Below are 17687 nucleotides of genomic sequence, written 5' to 3'. Positions count from 1 at the left end.
ATAAGGCTTAGAAAATGTTATTATGCTGGCATCCTTTGAATTCTATACAAGTATTAAAATAATTCTAATTTAAAATTATGCACAAATGGCATTAAAATTCAGAAATGATGTGGGTCTACGTGGTGAGGCTATTTAGGATGCTTCAACTGACAACCTGTGCTATATTCACTTTCATCAGATTCTCTGCTGCAAATTTAATTAGAAGAAAAATGGGATGTGCCCTGTGGCTTGTTTGTATGTTTGTTTTTTATAAGTGGATCATAACAGGAAGCTGAGAAATATTAATTCAAGCCAGAAGGTTTACTTGGAACTAGCATACACTTGGGGTCTCATACATTAAACTAACTTTAGTGGTGGTTTTCAATTTTCCTTATGAATCTATAAGTGTCTATATTTTAAAAGTTCCTCTTTTGGGTAAGAGGTACTTCTATTTTTATTATTATCATGATTATTTGTCTCTTACATCTTCCACCTTTCTGTGCCAAAATATCCCCAAATAAACATCTTTAAAAAATATATCCATTAGAAATAGTTTTCACTGACCCAGACATATTTGGAAAGCAATAAAAATATATATTGAAATTCTCATCTGTGAAGTTAGCTGTTGTCTTCTGAAAGAAAAGTCATTATTCAAAACTGGAGCAATGCCACCATCCCTGATTAATCCCAGGACTGTCTGTGTCGTGACTGGTGCCTATGATAAAATGTCCAGCATGTCAACAGGTGGCCCCAATCTATTCCCTCAGTTGGGTCAGATTCCCGAATTCATTACCAGCAGTTGTCAGGCTACTGTAGAATCACAGCTCCTATGTTTGAATCGGTTGCAAAGAATCTAATGGACATTCACTAAAGCAATACCTATGCCCATATTGTCTTCAATATCAGGATTATCTAATTAGCAAGCCAGTCTGTGTCTGAAAACCTAGAATCTATTCTCCTTGATCTCCACTCTCCCTCTCTTTTTACAGTGCCCCCTGAATTTGGGAGAGTGGACCATTAGGAAGAAAGAAAGCACATGCTCATCTTTATACACCACATACCAACCAGTGCTGGGGGTTATGGGGATGGGAGAAGCAAGTATGAGTTGATATGACCACCAGGGGGCACTACTCTGCCCCTGTGGGGGCTCATATCATTAGTCCTCAGAAGGACATCTTGACAAAGCAATTTGGGTAAAGTATTCTATTTTATTCAAAATATATACTAATAGGAAAACTCACTATGCATTATTGGCAAACTTCTTGTATGGTGACATCTTAAGAAAAATGAAAAGCGCTATCTATATTCAGAAACACAAATTGTCAGTATAATCTAGCATTTTCAGAAGAAATGTGTGTATGTAGCTACATTTAGTATTAATTATCAAGTCAGTTTCATTTATAGACATCAAGAAACTCTGATATTGATGTGGAGAAGCTGATCATGGAGGGGTACTATCCTTGTCCTGTGATCAGAGAATGCTATCGTCAGCCCCTCACTGCCAGGACACACCCTGCTTTATTCTCAGGGCCCTTGTGTGTGTCCAGGCAAACATCTGAGCCTTCTGAAGTGAGGGAGTTTGCACAGCGTTTGTGGGGGAAGGGAGCCCACTTAATTGTTACCTCATTGTCTACGCGTAGCATCTGTTGACATTAGTAATGTAATTGCAGTGATAATAAGCTCATTGACTTAGTGTGTAGGGAATAATCAGTCAGGACATCGCATTTGTCTTGCTTTACTTGACGGCCCATCTTCCACATTGAATAGACAATGTCAGCACAGGCCATTGTCTCAAAGAAATGGAGCAGCACAAACCTTCCTGCCCTTTCCTGCCCTCCCCCAGCCTCATCCCCCTCTTACTCCCCAAGAGCAGGGGGAGGAAACCCCCGTGCTACATTTAACTGTTACTGGACAAGGATCATTTTCGGAAGAAGCATAGACATTGCATCTCCAGGTCTGGCTGGTTCTGTCTTAGAGCTTCCGTGTGCACCTGCTGACAGGTTTAACTTTCCCCTTTTGATTAAAGAAAGACCAACAAGAGGCAAAGGCTGGAGGAAAATTTCAGTTCTAAGGATGGACTGAAACTGACAGGAGAGGAAGTTTGTTGTGCTGGGTCAGCTGCCAGATGCCTTGTATTTTCCCTCAAGAACTCTGCTGTGGAAAAATATAATGAAAAGTCTCTTTACCAGGGTGAAGAATTATATTCTATGACAGGCAACCCTACTTACAGTTGGATCTTCCCCATGATAGACAAGAGTTGGGTATGAGAAGGTGAAGTTCAAACAAATAATATAGAAAACATCATTTGTTGTTTTTTTCTTTTTCCTTCCCTGTCTTCAACTTCATCTGAGCTGATTTCTCATCCACTGACATGGACTGTCAGCCTCCCAACTGCCAGCATCTCGGGTCCTATGGGGGCTGCCTGTCCTGGGGGAGAGGAATACAGGGATCTGCCCGCATCACCTGCCCACAGGCTTCAGAGTTTGGAATTTTCTGTGGTGTGTTTTCACTTGGTTAATTCAAGAACTATGAAACTAATCTACTCTCCTTAACACTATTCGGTTGGACATGAAATTTATTTCATCTAAGTCAGATCCTCATCAAGTTCATCACTGTTTTTCCATTGCTTCTTTCCCGCTGTTTCAGGAACACACACAGTGAGAGACAACAATGAAGACGTGACATAAGACCCTCATCTTTATGATTATTAACTGCCCAAGCTGCCCGTGTCCTTATGACAGGAGAGACACTGGAAGACACTTTGCTATTTGTCTACTTGTTTCCCACCCAGCTGCAGAGTGATGGAGGTGCCGCCTCACAGCTGATCAGAAGGCCATACTCTGCCAGCCAGACAGCTGGCCCTTTCTGCCAGTTCAGAAACAGGGAAACTTTTTCATCAGTTCTATTTTCTACTGTTTGGACAACAAGTAGACAGTTTGGCAGTAATCAAAGATAAGTAATCTTAAAGTCATAGTAATAGCTATTGATGTAGATGTAGCTATATATATATGTGTGTCTACATGTATGTTAATACATATATATGCAGGAAGATATTGTTTAAAATGTCAATACAGTAGGCTTAAATCTCATATCACTAGTGTATCATGAACAGTGCCAGAAATGCTATTGGAGTCTGAAAGTTTACCCTGACTTCCATAAAGTAAAACCCTGAAAGACATCATCACAAGGATGTCTGTGTCAGGTAGGCCACTTGGGACCTTAGGGATGTGCAGGAAAATATCAAAATCAGTGAGGCCCCAGCCACACAACCCCCTGAGGTAGAGACCAGGCTTCTTTGACCTGGAGAGCCGCCATGCTGACATTGTCACTGACTTTGCCCCACCCCTCACAGTAGGAGGCATCCACCTCCTAGAGTGGGGAAGTTAATCCATTTGCTTTAAGTGATATTGGACATATAATCAAAAGCACATGAAACCTCTGCCAGTGCAAGATACTGCACACCAAGGGGAAAAAAATAGAACAACAACAACAAAAGAAGTAAACTATATTTCAAACATGCCCCACTTTCCATTGTATTACTACCATAAACAATTTTAAATGTAAATAAAAGCCTGAATAATTTTCTGAAAATTTTGAGTGTCAGAATTGAGAGTCAATATTGAAAGTCATGAACTTTAAGATTACCATGGTGTGTGTGTGTGTGTTGGGGGGGGAGGGGGACAGGAATTGGAGCATGTAAATACTTTAAATTCATGCAATATTGGTCAACTTTTGGTATATTAAGTGCATGGCTTCCAATTCAGATCATTTTCCACAGACCTACATATGATATTTAATAGTTCAAAACAATTTATCAATCAGATGCATGTCATGTTTTCTTATAATATTATAAACACAGGGTGATCTAGGTCAGGGTTTCAGTAATCCATACATGTCTTCCTCAATGCAACAACAAATATTGAATTATTTAAAACAAACAAACAAAGGAAAGGGCATAGACTCCTTATCTGCTGATCTAAGATTTGCACAGTTCTGAGAGGAGAGTGGTACAATAATGATAGAGACAATAACAGATGCTCCACACAGCCAGTGAATGTCAGTTGTTGAGTGTTCAGATGAACCACATAAGAAGCTTACCTTAAGACCTTGCACAAATAAAAAAAAAAAATCCTTAAAATAAAGGACTATATACTAGGCTTAACTAATCCAAACACAGGATAAATATTAAAGCAAATACCAAGAACAATAGCAAAAAAGAAGCTTGTAATTCCCTGCTTAATTGCTTGCTTTATGTAATATATCCTTTAACTAAAGTGTTAAATGCATGTGGAGTTATTGCAAAAGCAGTACCATGTAGCTGGAATATTGGTAACAGGTGTCTATTATAAAAGGTTTAAGTAAGTTTTATACGCACACAAATATGTTAAAGCTGATAAGGTAAGAGGTCTTTTAACTTAAAAAAAATTACCACACATAAAAAACATGGAGAGGCAGTTACAATTTAATTACAACTATTAGCAGTGTTGGATCACTACCACTATTATTATAGCAAAATAAATATTCTAAAATACTTAGGTCTTTAAAGAAATATATGGCTGTAGTCTGGCACTTAATCTGGGCACTTAGGGTTTTTTTTTTGTGTGGGCAGTTGATTCAACTATAGAGTGATTGCAGGGTGAGAACACATTCCTTGTTTTATTTTGTCATTAAATGATATTGCTTTTTTAAAAAAAATCTTTATTGTTGAAAGTATTACATAAGTCCCCTTCCGGCCCCCCTCCCCCATTGACCCTTTCTAACCTGCCCCAGGCCTTCACCACCCTATTGTCTGTGTCTATGGGTGATGCCTATATACATACAAGTTCTTTGGTTGATCTCTTCCCAACCACCCACCCACTCCCACCCTCCTGAGATTCGATAGTCTGTTCCATGCTTCTACGTCTTTGGATCTATTTTGTTCATCAGTTTTTGTTTTTGGTTTTCATTAGATTCCACATATGAGTGAAATCACTAAACAATAGGAAGACAAACAATCCAATTAAAAAATGGGCAAAGGACCTAAATAGACACTTCTCCGAAGTGGACATACAGATGGCCAAGAGACATATGAAAAAATGCTCAAAGTCACTGATCATCAGAGAGATGCAAATTAAAATGACAATGAGGTATTACCTCACACCTGTCAGAATGGCTACCATCAACAAATGGACAAATGACAAGTGCTGGTGAGGATGTGGAGAAAAAAGAACCATCTTACCTTATAATAGACAAATATGCAAATTGACCACACCTTCGCCACACCCACCAACCAAGCCACGCCCACAAACGACGCCCACCAGGAAAAAGTTGCAGGGACGTTGGGGTGTGGCAGAGCCCAAGGCCAGGAAAGCCACCCGAGGCTTTCCCGGCCTTGGGCACCAGCGGGGAGCCTGCGCCGATCGCAGGAAACCACTGGGGGTCGGCCCCTGCAATCGATAGCAGGGACGCTGGGTGCGCCGAGCCCAAGGCCACCGCCCGGGGCCAAGCCCCGGCCCTGAAAGAAGGCAGAAGGCGGTGGCCACAGCCAAGGCCTGGGTCCCCAGTGCCAGCAGAAAACTGGTGCAGGCAGCCAGGTGAATGAAGGTCTATTGCACGAATCTTCGTGCAAATGGGCTACTAGTAGATAATATTTATTTGATGGGATCAAGACCAGAGTAGGATCCAAACAGCTGTCCTTTCTGAATTTCAATACCTGAGAGGAGTAGTTTAAACTGAACTAAAGTACAGGCCCTTTACCAGGCTCTGGGGGGATGGGGACACAAGAATGCCTTCAATCCTGGGGCTAATAGGCAGGATCCCAGGACAATGGTTCTGGATCCCACCTACCACTGTAGCAAAGGCAAAAAGGCCATTGTTGCCACCTCTTCCTACTCCTCCTCCTACCCTTTTCCATCTTTCTTCTATTCTTCCTCCTACTTATATAATCTACCAACATCTAGAACCATCCCCAATATCTAGTCCCTGGGGACCCAGAACCACGTGTAGTAGTTTGTTGAATAAATAATGCATCATAGAGGGCTCAGAATTTCCAAGAAAATTACAGCATACTCAGCTCCCAAGAATGAATAAAAGGAGAATTCTGCTAGTAACTTTGGCCTGTAGTAGAAGCATTAGACATGCCTTAATTCAGAAGTGATTTCATTCAAGAAAATCAGAACCTGTTGCTTCCTGAGATTTAATTTTAACAGGTTTTGAAAATACTGACCAATGAGTTTAAAGCCCAACATAACTACTATTTAATATATTATAGTCAAGATTATTCAAAACTTTGCAGACATGAATGTTGTGAATATGAATATTCTCTTTGAAGTAGATAGAGGATCAAAATTAAAATTGGACAATCTGGGCTGAAATCCCTATTGGGAGCCTTACTACATACATGGCTTTAGGCATTTTGCTCACTTCTCTGTATTTCATTTTCATTTGGAAGGTAGAAATAGGAATAAAACTTACTACCAAGTTTTCCCTTTCATACATTCACTCATTTTTTAAATCATATTTATTAACTATTTCTCATTGATTGCTTACTATGTTCCAGGCACTTTGCTTGGATTTTATGACTTACTACTGTACATAAAAGTACCTTGCACAGAGCCAGGGCAGGTACAAACAAGCACTGACTTGTTAATGCTGTTATTGTTTAAGATTTAGTTCTTACCTATCTTCATTTATACTTGATGTATTGAGAAACAAAACAACTTTGATATAATGTGGAAATTACCCAACCTTGTTTTAAGTAGAATTGCACCTTAAAAATTCAAATAAATGGCTTTCCTGACCATCTTGGGATAGCTGCCTACGTGGTATATCAGCCTATATTAGAAAGAAGCTTAGAATGAAACCTAACTTCAATGCTAAATTGTCCAAATAAAGTAAACTTATCTGTTAGATTTTGAGTGGAATTGGGGACTATCTGGTTAATCACAGGAGTAAAGATAAAAGACTTTGGAGGGGAAGACTATATAAGAAAAATTTCATGAGCAGGAACTTCTCTGGTGCTATTTACATTGTAATCATGTTGACCATCTAATCAGGATTTTAAAAGTCTAAATTAAAAATAAAATAAATACACTCTTGTTGGGCTAAATCTAAGACCAGTTTTAGATGGATTGTGGGTTGCCTAGGCTTTGAGTAAAAGTAAGAGGAAAAATAAGGTATCCAAAATCAACAAGAGTATCATTCTTTCACTATCTTCACAAAGAACACCCAGATCCAAGAAGACTGAATTAATTCCTTTTACTTGAATCAGTCATCCACACATGGTGTATTGCCAGAGGATGGTTTCTTTTCAAAGTCCCTACTTTAGAATAATGGGAGAAGGTGAGTACATCCATTGCCACTGCATTTCAATGAATGGGAAGTTAGAGTTGAGGTGCCTGTAGCTTGCTGTATACATGCTCTCAGGGCCATGAGCCTAATTGCTTCAGCAGGCTTGGCTTCAAGGAAAGGTGACTCAGGTGTTATATAGCTGATGTACAGATGACTGTAAACAGAGCAGGACCAAGGAGACTGGAACCCAGGTCCTCCTAAACACTAGCTCTTGAGTGCTTGCTTTCACTCCCTTGAGCTGTAATGCTTTCACAATCGGAGTGGACTTGGTCACCACCATCCTGGATGTGCTGATCATTACATAAAATGATGCAAATCCCACTGCATTGTCCAGCTGGCAGTTTGCTTCCTTTCCTTTCACTGTCATTTCCAGGACTCAGCTGATCTGTTTTTCCATAGCTCGGCCTTGATTATTTTCTTTAGGCAACTTAATGCTATTTTCTATCATTCAATGCCTGGAATTTTATTCAAAAGGAACCTTGAGGATTATTTTGGGTGGTTAGTGAGACTAATAAAATGCTTGGCAGGTGGCTGAATATTGTGGTGAGCTAATGTCTCAAAAGTCTTTCAAGGGGTGAAATAATCCCCAAGAATATTCAGTGTTTAAAATAGGCCCCAGCAATAAGTGAGCCTGTAGAAATCGTATCTGGCCTTCCGATTATACAACCCGATTACAGATTTGGACATCTCAATTATATTTAAAAAGATGATATTATTAAAGGTGAATTTTTCCTAAATATCCAAAATTGACCGTTTTTTATTCATTTCTTGGTAATAAAATTTAGGTAATGAGAATGCGCTTGTAAAAAATGGCTGGCTGGAACTATTGGATAGTAAAACTTTATTCAGACTCATTACAAAGTTTTAAAATAAAAGGCATTCAACTTTAACATTTATTGAGTAGACACTTTTTTTTTTTTTCAATGTACGAAGGTCTCTTTAGGCAAACAAAACAAACAAAAAACAAATTTATCCTTTAAAAAGTGTGTCTAGAACAATCAAGTAAGAGGATTCTGTGAGCATAAATCTCATTGTGTTTAGTTACTAATTATTTTTTGTAGTTTTTAAAGTACATTATCTGTATATTGTATTTTATGTTCACCATCCAAAGCCAAGTCTCCTTCTATTCCCCCCCACCCAGCCACCTTTCCCTCTGGTAATCACCATACTGTTGTCTGTATCTGTGAGTTTTCATTGTTGTTGTTTTGCTTAATCCCTTCACCTTTTTCCCCAGTCTCCCAATCCCTCTTCCCTCTGACAGCTGTCTGTCTGTTCTCTGTATCTATGAGTCTGCTTCCATTTTGTTTGATAGTTTATTTTGTTCATTAGATTCCACATATAAGTGAAGTCATGTTACTTGTATTTCTCTGACTGGTTTATTTTCCTAACATCACTCCAGATGTCGCAAAAGGTAAAATTTATTTTTACAGCCAAGTAATATTCCACTGTGTAAATATACCACAGCTTTGTTATTCACTCATGTACTGATGGGCACTTGAGCTGCTTTCAAATCTTGGCTATTATAAATGACCCTGCAACATAGGGTTACATATATTCTTTGAACTTGTGTTTCAGGTTTCTTCAGATAAATTCCCAGAAGTGAAATCATTGGGTCATAAGGCAGTTCCATTTTTTAATTTTTTGAGGAAATTCCATACTGTTTACCACAGTGGCTACACCAATCTGCATTCCCACCAACAGTGCATGAGGATTCTCTTTTCTCCATATCCTCACCAACACTTGTTTGTTGATTTATTGATAATAATAATTCTGTGGTTTTAATTTGCATTTCTCTGATGATTAGTAATGTTGAGTATCTTTTTATATGTCTATTGGCCATCTGTATGTTCTCTTTGGTGCTTTGCCCATTTTTTATTGGAATGTTCTTGGTGAGGGGGTTATGGGTTTTTTTTTTGGGTGTTTTTTTGTTATTGAGATATATAAGTTCTTTATAAGTTTTGGATATTAACCACTTATAAAATATATCATTGGCAAATATGTTCTCCCATTTAACAGATTGTCTTTCCGTTCTGTTGATGGTTTCCTTTGCTGTGCAAAACTTTTTTAGTTTGATTTAGTCCCATTTGTTCATTTTTCTTTTGCTTCCCTTGCTGAGGAGAAACATCAGAAAAATATTACTATGAGAAATGTCTAATATTTTACTGCCTATGTTTTCTTCTAGGTTTTTATGATTTCAAGTAAGGTTACTACTTGTTAAGAGTGGAATGTTAGAGGTCTAGAGAAAGCCCCAGAAATTACCTAGTACAGTCTTTTTAACTTCTCTGAAGAGATACATCCCCAGAGAGGGAGACACTGACCACAAATCTCGGCTGGTTAGTAGAGAGCAGAGGGAGTAACCAGGAATGACTTGATTCTCAATCCAGTGGCTTCCCAAGAAGATGTACACCCAGTGTAGTAAGTAGTCGGGTGGTAGACCACAGATCACAGAATCAACTCTATGTATTGACACTCCATGGAATATATTTTGGGCAAAGTGTTGTGTGGTAGGTCATAGAAATGGAAGGATATGCATGCTATCCCTTCTGCCAAATTGCTTTGTCCCAGGACCTGTTTGTCTTTGGTCCCTGTGGTCACACAGAGTCCATAGGGGCGGCTCCTCATAGAGACCTTCTCAACACTGGGTCCCCTTGCCAGCCTGTCCCCCTCAGTGCTCACCCTTCATGTGTATGAGAACATGCAGATTCTTGATGTTTTGTCTGTCTCCCCACAGCTGTCCCCATCTCAGCCACAAGCATGGCAGGGTCTCATCTGCCTTCTCTGCTCTTTCCTCAGCAGTGCCCAGCACATGATGGCTTCTCAATAATTAGTGACCTTGTCAAGCTTTGGTTTCTGGATTATGCCACAATATAAAGCTTTTTCACATGATAAAATACTGTTTCCAAAGTGTGGCCATGACTGCACTTTAAAGTGCAATTTGTTCTCAAATTTTAAATAATGTGAGTATTAACACACCTAGAAGCACATTCAGAACTCTCCAGAATTGGACACTGAGGTTTCCAAGGAAAACTTTTTTTAATCTGAATATATCTTCATTCTCACCAGACATTTTTATTCCTGGGTGCACCCAATGATGGATTCAAATTACACCAAAACTAGTTTTTGTTGTTGTTGTTTTTCTCACTGAAAAAAAAAAGCAAACAATTGAGTCAATGTTATAATGCAACAACTTTCTTTTAATAATAATACAATATGATTTTTTTCTTATAATTTCACTTCTCAGAAAATTGCAAGTATTTTGAGCTCAGTATTTAGAATGATTTGAAAGAAGTATAAAATCCAAGAGTAATAATCATATTCACTTTTTAACATATTTTTATTGATCTCAAAGAGGAAGGGAGAGGGAGAGGGAGAGAGAAATAGAAACATCAATGTTGAGAAAGACTCATTGATTGGCTCTTTCCTGAACGCCCCAGATTGGATATCAAGCCCGCAACCAAGCACGTGCCCTCCTGGAATCAAACCGTGACCTCCTGGTTGATAAGTCCACACTCAACCGCTGAGCCATGCTGGCTGGGCATGTGTTCATTTTTAATTAGTTTTGGTAATACCATAAATAAGAGCTGCCTCAATGGCTATACCAGTGCAGCATTTTACCAGTTGAGACCAATGACATTGAGTTCCTGTGCCTGAGAGATAAATAGAGTGGCATTGGCCGGGGTTCTCACCAACTCATCGAAAATTCAGCACTTTCTTCTACTACATATACTTACTAAGGGCTTTTGTTGTTATTGTGTTAATAGTATTTCTGGGTCATCAACATTAAATTCAATAGTAGTGGAACTATTTCAAACTCAGTGACTGGGATTTTATTTTATGTTTTTTGTTTTTGCTCTCATGGAAATGCCATGGACTCTCTATGGGTCAGTAGGCTACATGCTACAGTTCCAAGTTCCAGTGAATGCAGACATATAGTGGGGGCACTTAGGGAAATGCTCCCACCTCCGCTGAAAGTCATCACTTTAAGTTTTCTGAGCTGATTCACCCAATAATGTACATGAGTTCTTTGCTGATGGGAACATGCTTTACATTAAATTTTCATTGGTGTTCAAAGTTTATTCAACCTGAAAACATTGTCTTGGAAACAGAAGTAAATCGAAAGTTTGACTTGATCAGACAATCCCAATTAAAATCAGAAACCTCAGATGTTACCAAATAAGTCAGAATGGTATCTTTGAAAAGTTGTTTTGATTGTATTTTGCCAAAATGTCCAATCCCACTAATACCATAACACATACACACACACAAACACCCTGTCCCAGCCTCAGGTTCAAGCAGCAAGTAGGCAAATTGCTGGCGTCAGAAGTGACCAAAAAATAAGAAAATAAAATTTAAAAATAAAGTATCTTCAAACAAAGGCACAGGATTTGGGGATGCGGGCACTTTGAAATTGTGAAGGAGCCTCATCCTCTGATTGCATGTCTGATAGATGAGGTTTCCCCAGAGTGGGGCAGGAGAGAACTGGAAGTTCTGTACAGTTATCCCCACAGGTCCCATGTGCTGTGTCCTGGAGGTATGCTTTTACTCACCCACTGAGGTAGGGAAGCAGGGGAGCTTTCAGGGCTGCATTGGAGATCACTTGCACAGAAAATAGATCAGCCTTGCTAACTCACTCTATTTTTCTCCTAGCATCTGTTTGCATGCTACATTCACCTGGTCTTGCCTGAAGGGTAAGAGCCACCCTCATCTTCTAGTCCCTCACAAAGTGGATTTTTTGGCCTTTGTACCCATATGACTTGCTCTATACCTAGGAGCCCCACCTCCATTCACAGACCCAGGGCCCTGTCATCCCAGCTCCTGCCCTCACATAGGCCTGCAGGAAGTTACCTGAAATTCATGATTTTATGGACAGGAGGGTGCTCCTCCCAACCCTGCAGCTAGGCCAGAACCACCCATTCTGAGATCACAGCCTCTCCCAGTCAGAACCTCTCTTTTCAGTCAAATGCTGTGAGCTCAGATGTGCCTCTATCACTGGGACTTCCTTTTATGCATGCATTTGATACCTCTATGACCTATCAGCATTGATTTTTTCATTATTATTATTCTACCCAATTGCTTCTATTGCTTTTCTCACCCACTCAATCATATTCTGTGTCTTTTTACATCTAATCCCAAGTCCTGCGTCTGTCTTCTTGGACTAGACTTCTATTTTCAAATGCCTGCTGGGCACTTCCCCCTTTAAATCCCTTCATAACCCCCTCACAAGTATTTTCCCCCCCTAGATTCCCCATTTCTATTAGAAAAGACCATCTCTCCATACACAAATCCCCAAAGCTTTGTGGTTGTGCTTGAGCCCCATACCTTCCACATTGATCTGCTCCTGCATTTCTTCTGCCCTATCTCAGGGCAGCCCTGGGGCCTCCTTCCTAGAGGAAGGAAATTGCTTCCTCCAGATCTCCCTAACTCGGCTCTCTTCCCATCCTACTCCATCCTGCACACATCTGGGCAATTAATGTTCTTAAAATACATAATATGATTATGTCATATCCAACTTAAAACCAATGTTAGTTGCCTTTGTTTCCTAATAAATTGAGATCATATTCCTCATCCACCAACATTCCCACCATCCCGGGCCTCCCTGAATGTGCTCTTCCCTGGGACTGTTCTTCTAACAAAAACAACTGTGTCCTGATTTCCAATACAGAAATCAAAGGGTAATGTTTAGTCCTCACCTTCCTGATTTCTCCTAAAATGCTGAGTACTCTGTCCTTCCTTGTCTCTGTGATCTCCTCGCTATGCATATATATTTCCACCTTGTCTTTTTCTGGTCCACTCTTAATGTCTTTTAGCTTCTCCTTATTTCTTGGTTTTCCTGTCATCCTAGGAGACCCCCTGCTCCCCAAAGCCCTGAGCCCCCACCTCTTTAGGTATTGGTAACAGAAAGTCACCATGTCTGCTCAGACCGTTCACCTAAGGTCCAGACACACATTTCTAAATTCCAAGTGATGACCATGGGAATGCCAGACAACCTACCCACACCTAGCGCCTAGTCTACATCCTATATTTAGGATTTGAGTTAATAAAAAAACATCCTCCTTATATCCTAAGAGATACATTTCAGAACCAAGCCTCTAGCCAGAGCGTGTTTCTTACAACTGCATTAATAGTCTATATTTCCCAAGACTCTGTGCTTTGAGCATACTTGGCACCTTCTGTCATTTCCCTGCCTACCCCCACCTCAGTTCCTGCTCAGCCTTGAAGACCACACAGGACTTCAGAAACCCTAGCTGCTGCTTTCTTGGCTCTCAAAGCCTTCTGCCCACTCTACTCTGGAGAATCACTGCAGTTCATTTGAATTTTGGATTTGCATGCATGTCTCTGACACAAGACCATGACTGTCTTGAAAGCAGAAGCTTTGTTTTATGTATTTGTTTATTCTGATTTCCTCCACAAATTAGGTCTAGAATAAAAATATGTTCAATAAATGCTGGTGGAATTACTTTTATTAATTGCATTAACTGAAATAAATGCAATGGTAAATGAAAACAATGCAAATGCAATTTTAAGAAGAGAAGATTTTCCTCTAGTCTTCTTCTGATTAGTAAAAGTTGACAGAAAAATTGGATGAATGGAGTGGTGGTTAGAGTAGCATAAATATATGAAACTGAAATGGAAGAAACTGAATAGAAAGATGTTTAAAAATTAACAATAGTTTCTTAGATTGAGGACAAAAAATAAGTTTGAAGGTAACAAGTATGCTTAACTTCAATTATTGGAACACAGTTATGGTACTTCTGTTCCTCAAAAAAGCATATTGAAGAGTGAACATTTGCAATGATTTATGTTCTTAAATTATAATTGAATAAAACTTAAAATAAAGAACTTATATTTGAAGTCCATTTGCAAGAGTGATAGTTGAACATATTTTTTTTATATTGTGGATAAGGTACTCAACATTTATCTATATCCCAAGCTAATTATATTGAGAATGAGGATGATTTTCAAATTTCCAAAGGGTCAGTACAGTGAAATAAAATGGTGCTTTATTTTATTTCAAAGTAAATAAATTGACAAGTGGCATTACTGTTTATGATTATCAAAACAGAGGCTGAATTACCTTTGAAACAGAGTTAATAAATCCAAAAGGGTTGAGGCAGGCCACTCTGTCACAATCTTATAGATCAGGTTGATCATAGCTTGAACTCTTTAGTGACATTAGACAGTTGGGGTGTATGGGGTAAAACAATGAATCAATTGGTTTAACAAAACATGTACATTTCAGAAGCTCTGTTTATGATAGAACAGACCATGTTCAGGTACATGTACATGTACAAGTTATGCAGTTTTACATATTTTATTATCATTGATACATGAGTGTTAAATTTAAAAATACATCTGGCATCAAGGATGAGAAAGTTATCTTTGTAAACAAAAGAACAGAGGTGAACATTGAAGTTATGCAGGATGAAGGGTTTACTTTGTACTATGAGGGATTTTTGAGAGGCTACAAGAAAGACATTAGAGACTTACCTGCCAGATGTTTGAAGGCCCAACACCTCAGCAGGAGCAGAGTCCATTCCCAGGGAAACTCCCCGTGGTGCCTTTGGAGCACTCCTGCAGGAAGCATCCATTGACTATTAAGTGCCAGACATTAATTCAGGTTCTGTGGGTGGAAAGACAATAGAATGCATCTGTGCCCTTAAAATTCTAGGTTAAAATGAATGAATTGTTGATAAATGATAACACCTTCAGAATTAGCATGTGGAAAACTCAAACTTAGGAATAGATTTGAAATTTCACCCAACTGAAATTCAACAACTATGCCCAGCACTTACTCAGCATTTACTGCCTGGTAGGCACTAAGCTCTGTCCACTCATTTCTTCCACTCACTTGTTCAGAAGGGCCCTGGGCTATAATGTAGGTGTGAAATCAAGAGAGGATATAACTCCATTAGTTCAAGGTCACAGGAATAGAAGTGGTTTTTCTTGAACAAATTCAGACAGCATGAGTGCAAATTCCAGGGTACACCACTGGCCCACATCCATTGCCTTAGGGAAGATACTTTTTATCTCTGAACCTTGGTTCTCAGATCTGTGAAATGGAAAGAACATCTCACCTCTAGCAAACGGGATTTATGTGTAAAGCAGAGGTGAAAGTCCCAGCCCAGCATGTTTCATCTGAATTCATTTATGTTAATTCCTTCCTGTTTCCCATAATCTTGAGCAGACCTTAAATGTGATGAAGTCAAATAAATTACAAACGTTCAAAGTATGGATTAACAGTTGACAAACTAAAAATCATTATCATAAAAACACATCAACCACTTTCTAGTTCATTTATGTGCACTTATTCTTATAATTATCATGAGGTAGATGTCATTGTTCCTTCAAAAAAAGAAAATGACAAATTTGAGAGAATATAAAATGGGAGTTATTTTTGTATCATAATAACTATGGGATATGTGACATGAGACACCACACCATCAGATTTATTCAACATTTTAGCAACTAGCTCATTAGGTACAGTTCTATAACACTCTATATTTGAAGACATTTTACTTTAGAGCAAATCATTCAAGAATCTCTTACCTGAAGATGCTTTGACTAGCATAAGCATGCTGCCCTATTGCTAGATATTATGGGACCAAAATAGGATAGAAACAGATGGCCGGGGGTCAGCAGAACTGATTCCCCTGCCCGCCTCTAATTTATACCTCCTACCGATGTATCCGTAGCCTCTGATTACTTCATCGTGTTCCTCTATTGGTGAATTACATCCAAAACTAGCTTCTGAAATGACATAGATCAACCTGGTTTGCTTTTATAATAATATTAAAGGTTTACTTTCAGTGTTTTAAATACATGCATTTTGGAAGAGGAGAAGAACCACATGACTGACTACAACGATCTCTTGCAGTCTAATGGTTAATTACTCTGAAAATTTTACAAAATGCATCACAGAAAACAGAAACAATATAAATCAAAACTTGTAAAGCTCAATTTTGCAAGTCACATCTATATTGTATGAATATGGATGGAGGTTGTTTATGCCATGTTTCCTGTGTGCACAGGGATGCAGAGCACAGAACTCTCTATGACTACTTTATTCCAGACATCAAATTCCCGCTTCACCAGGCTGGACCTAGCCACATTCCTCTAAGGCAATGATGTCCAGTGGAACTTTCCGCAATGATAGAAATGCTCTATTTTTGTGCCATCCAATACACCACCCACTAGCTACTATTGGGCAAATGAAGAACTAATTTTTTAGTTGGGATAAAATATACATAATCTAAAAGGTACCATTTTATCACTTTTTTAGTGTGTACAGCTCAGTGGCATTAAGTACATATGTCATTCTTACAAACATCACCACCATCCATCTCCAGAAATGTTTCATCTTATAAAACTGAAACTCTGTACCTACCAAGCAATGAATCTAGGTATTTCATTTAAGTGGAATTGTACAATACAGGTTCATTTGTGACTGGCTTATTTCACTCTAGTACAATGTCTCAAAGCTTCTTTCATGTTGTTGCATGTGTCAGAATTTTCTTGCTTTTTAAGGCCAAATAATATTTCACTGCATGTATGTCACCTCTTGCTTATTCATTCACTCATTCATTGTGGACACTTAAGTTGCTTCTACCTTTTGACTACTGTGAATAATTATGTTAGGAACATGAGTGCATACATATGTTTTATTTTTTATTTTTGAGGAAATAAAATGTTATTTACCTAAAAGTATATATGAATAGCCACATATGGCTAGTGACTATATATGAATAGCCACATATGGCTTAGCTGGACCACAGGGCTCCTCTGAGTTCCTAGTTGGTCAACTCTTATCTCAGATGTTACAGAGAGAAACAGAAATGTGGGGAGAGGCTAGCATCTTTATTTCAGATCTGGTCTCTCATTAATTTGGTTGATTGTACTGAAGTTTTGAGAAAGAATAGAAATTATGACCATTGTGGACATGCATACTTTTGCCACTTGTGTGGGAAATACATGTTTGTTTGTTTTTGAATTCTCACCTCAGGATATTTTTCCATTGATTTTTTTTTAAGAGAGAGAGGGAAAGACAGAGAGAAATATTGATGTGAGAGAAACACATCGATTGGTTGCTTCCTGCATGAGCCTGCAACTGAGGTACATGCCCTTGACCGGAAACCAATCCAGACTCTTCAGTACACAGGCTGACACTCTACCCACTGAGCCAAACCAGCTAAGGTACGGATGTTTGTTTTTAACTGCTATGCCACCTGGATCCTCAGAAAGCTCAGCTCAGGGCCTGTCCTCATTCTATTGAATGAAATGCCTGCGACTGCTTCACCATTAGGGTCAATATCCCAACCATTATGTTGGCAAAGAGGCAGCAAATCACATTTACGTGGATTGTCAGACTCATTATTATAAGC

The 17687-nt window shown here is 38.9% G+C and overlaps 1 long non-coding RNA gene across 2 annotated transcripts in view; it reads left to right on the top strand.

The window, feature by feature from the left end:
• Positions 1-17687, top strand: part of LOC114230093 (uncharacterized) — a 45170-nt gene that overhangs the window by 10718 nt on the left and 16765 nt on the right. The window contains exon 3 of one of the 2 annotated variants that reach the window (XR_008555704.1): positions 2626-2674. The exons of the other annotated variant lie outside the window; for it this stretch is intronic. This is a non-coding gene — a long non-coding RNA (uncharacterized LOC114230093). Of the gene's footprint in view, positions 1-2625; positions 2675-17687 lie in introns of those variants that run through there. 2 annotated transcript variants of the gene reach the window in all.

This window comes from Eptesicus fuscus, chromosome 4, assembly GCF_027574615.1.
Source record: "Eptesicus fuscus isolate TK198812 chromosome 4, DD_ASM_mEF_20220401, whole genome shotgun sequence".
Classification (NCBI taxonomy): Eukaryota; Metazoa; Chordata; class Mammalia; order Chiroptera; family Vespertilionidae; genus Eptesicus; species Eptesicus fuscus.
Note: the sequence above shows the minus strand (reverse complement) of the source record. Positions and strands in the feature narration are given on the sequence as shown.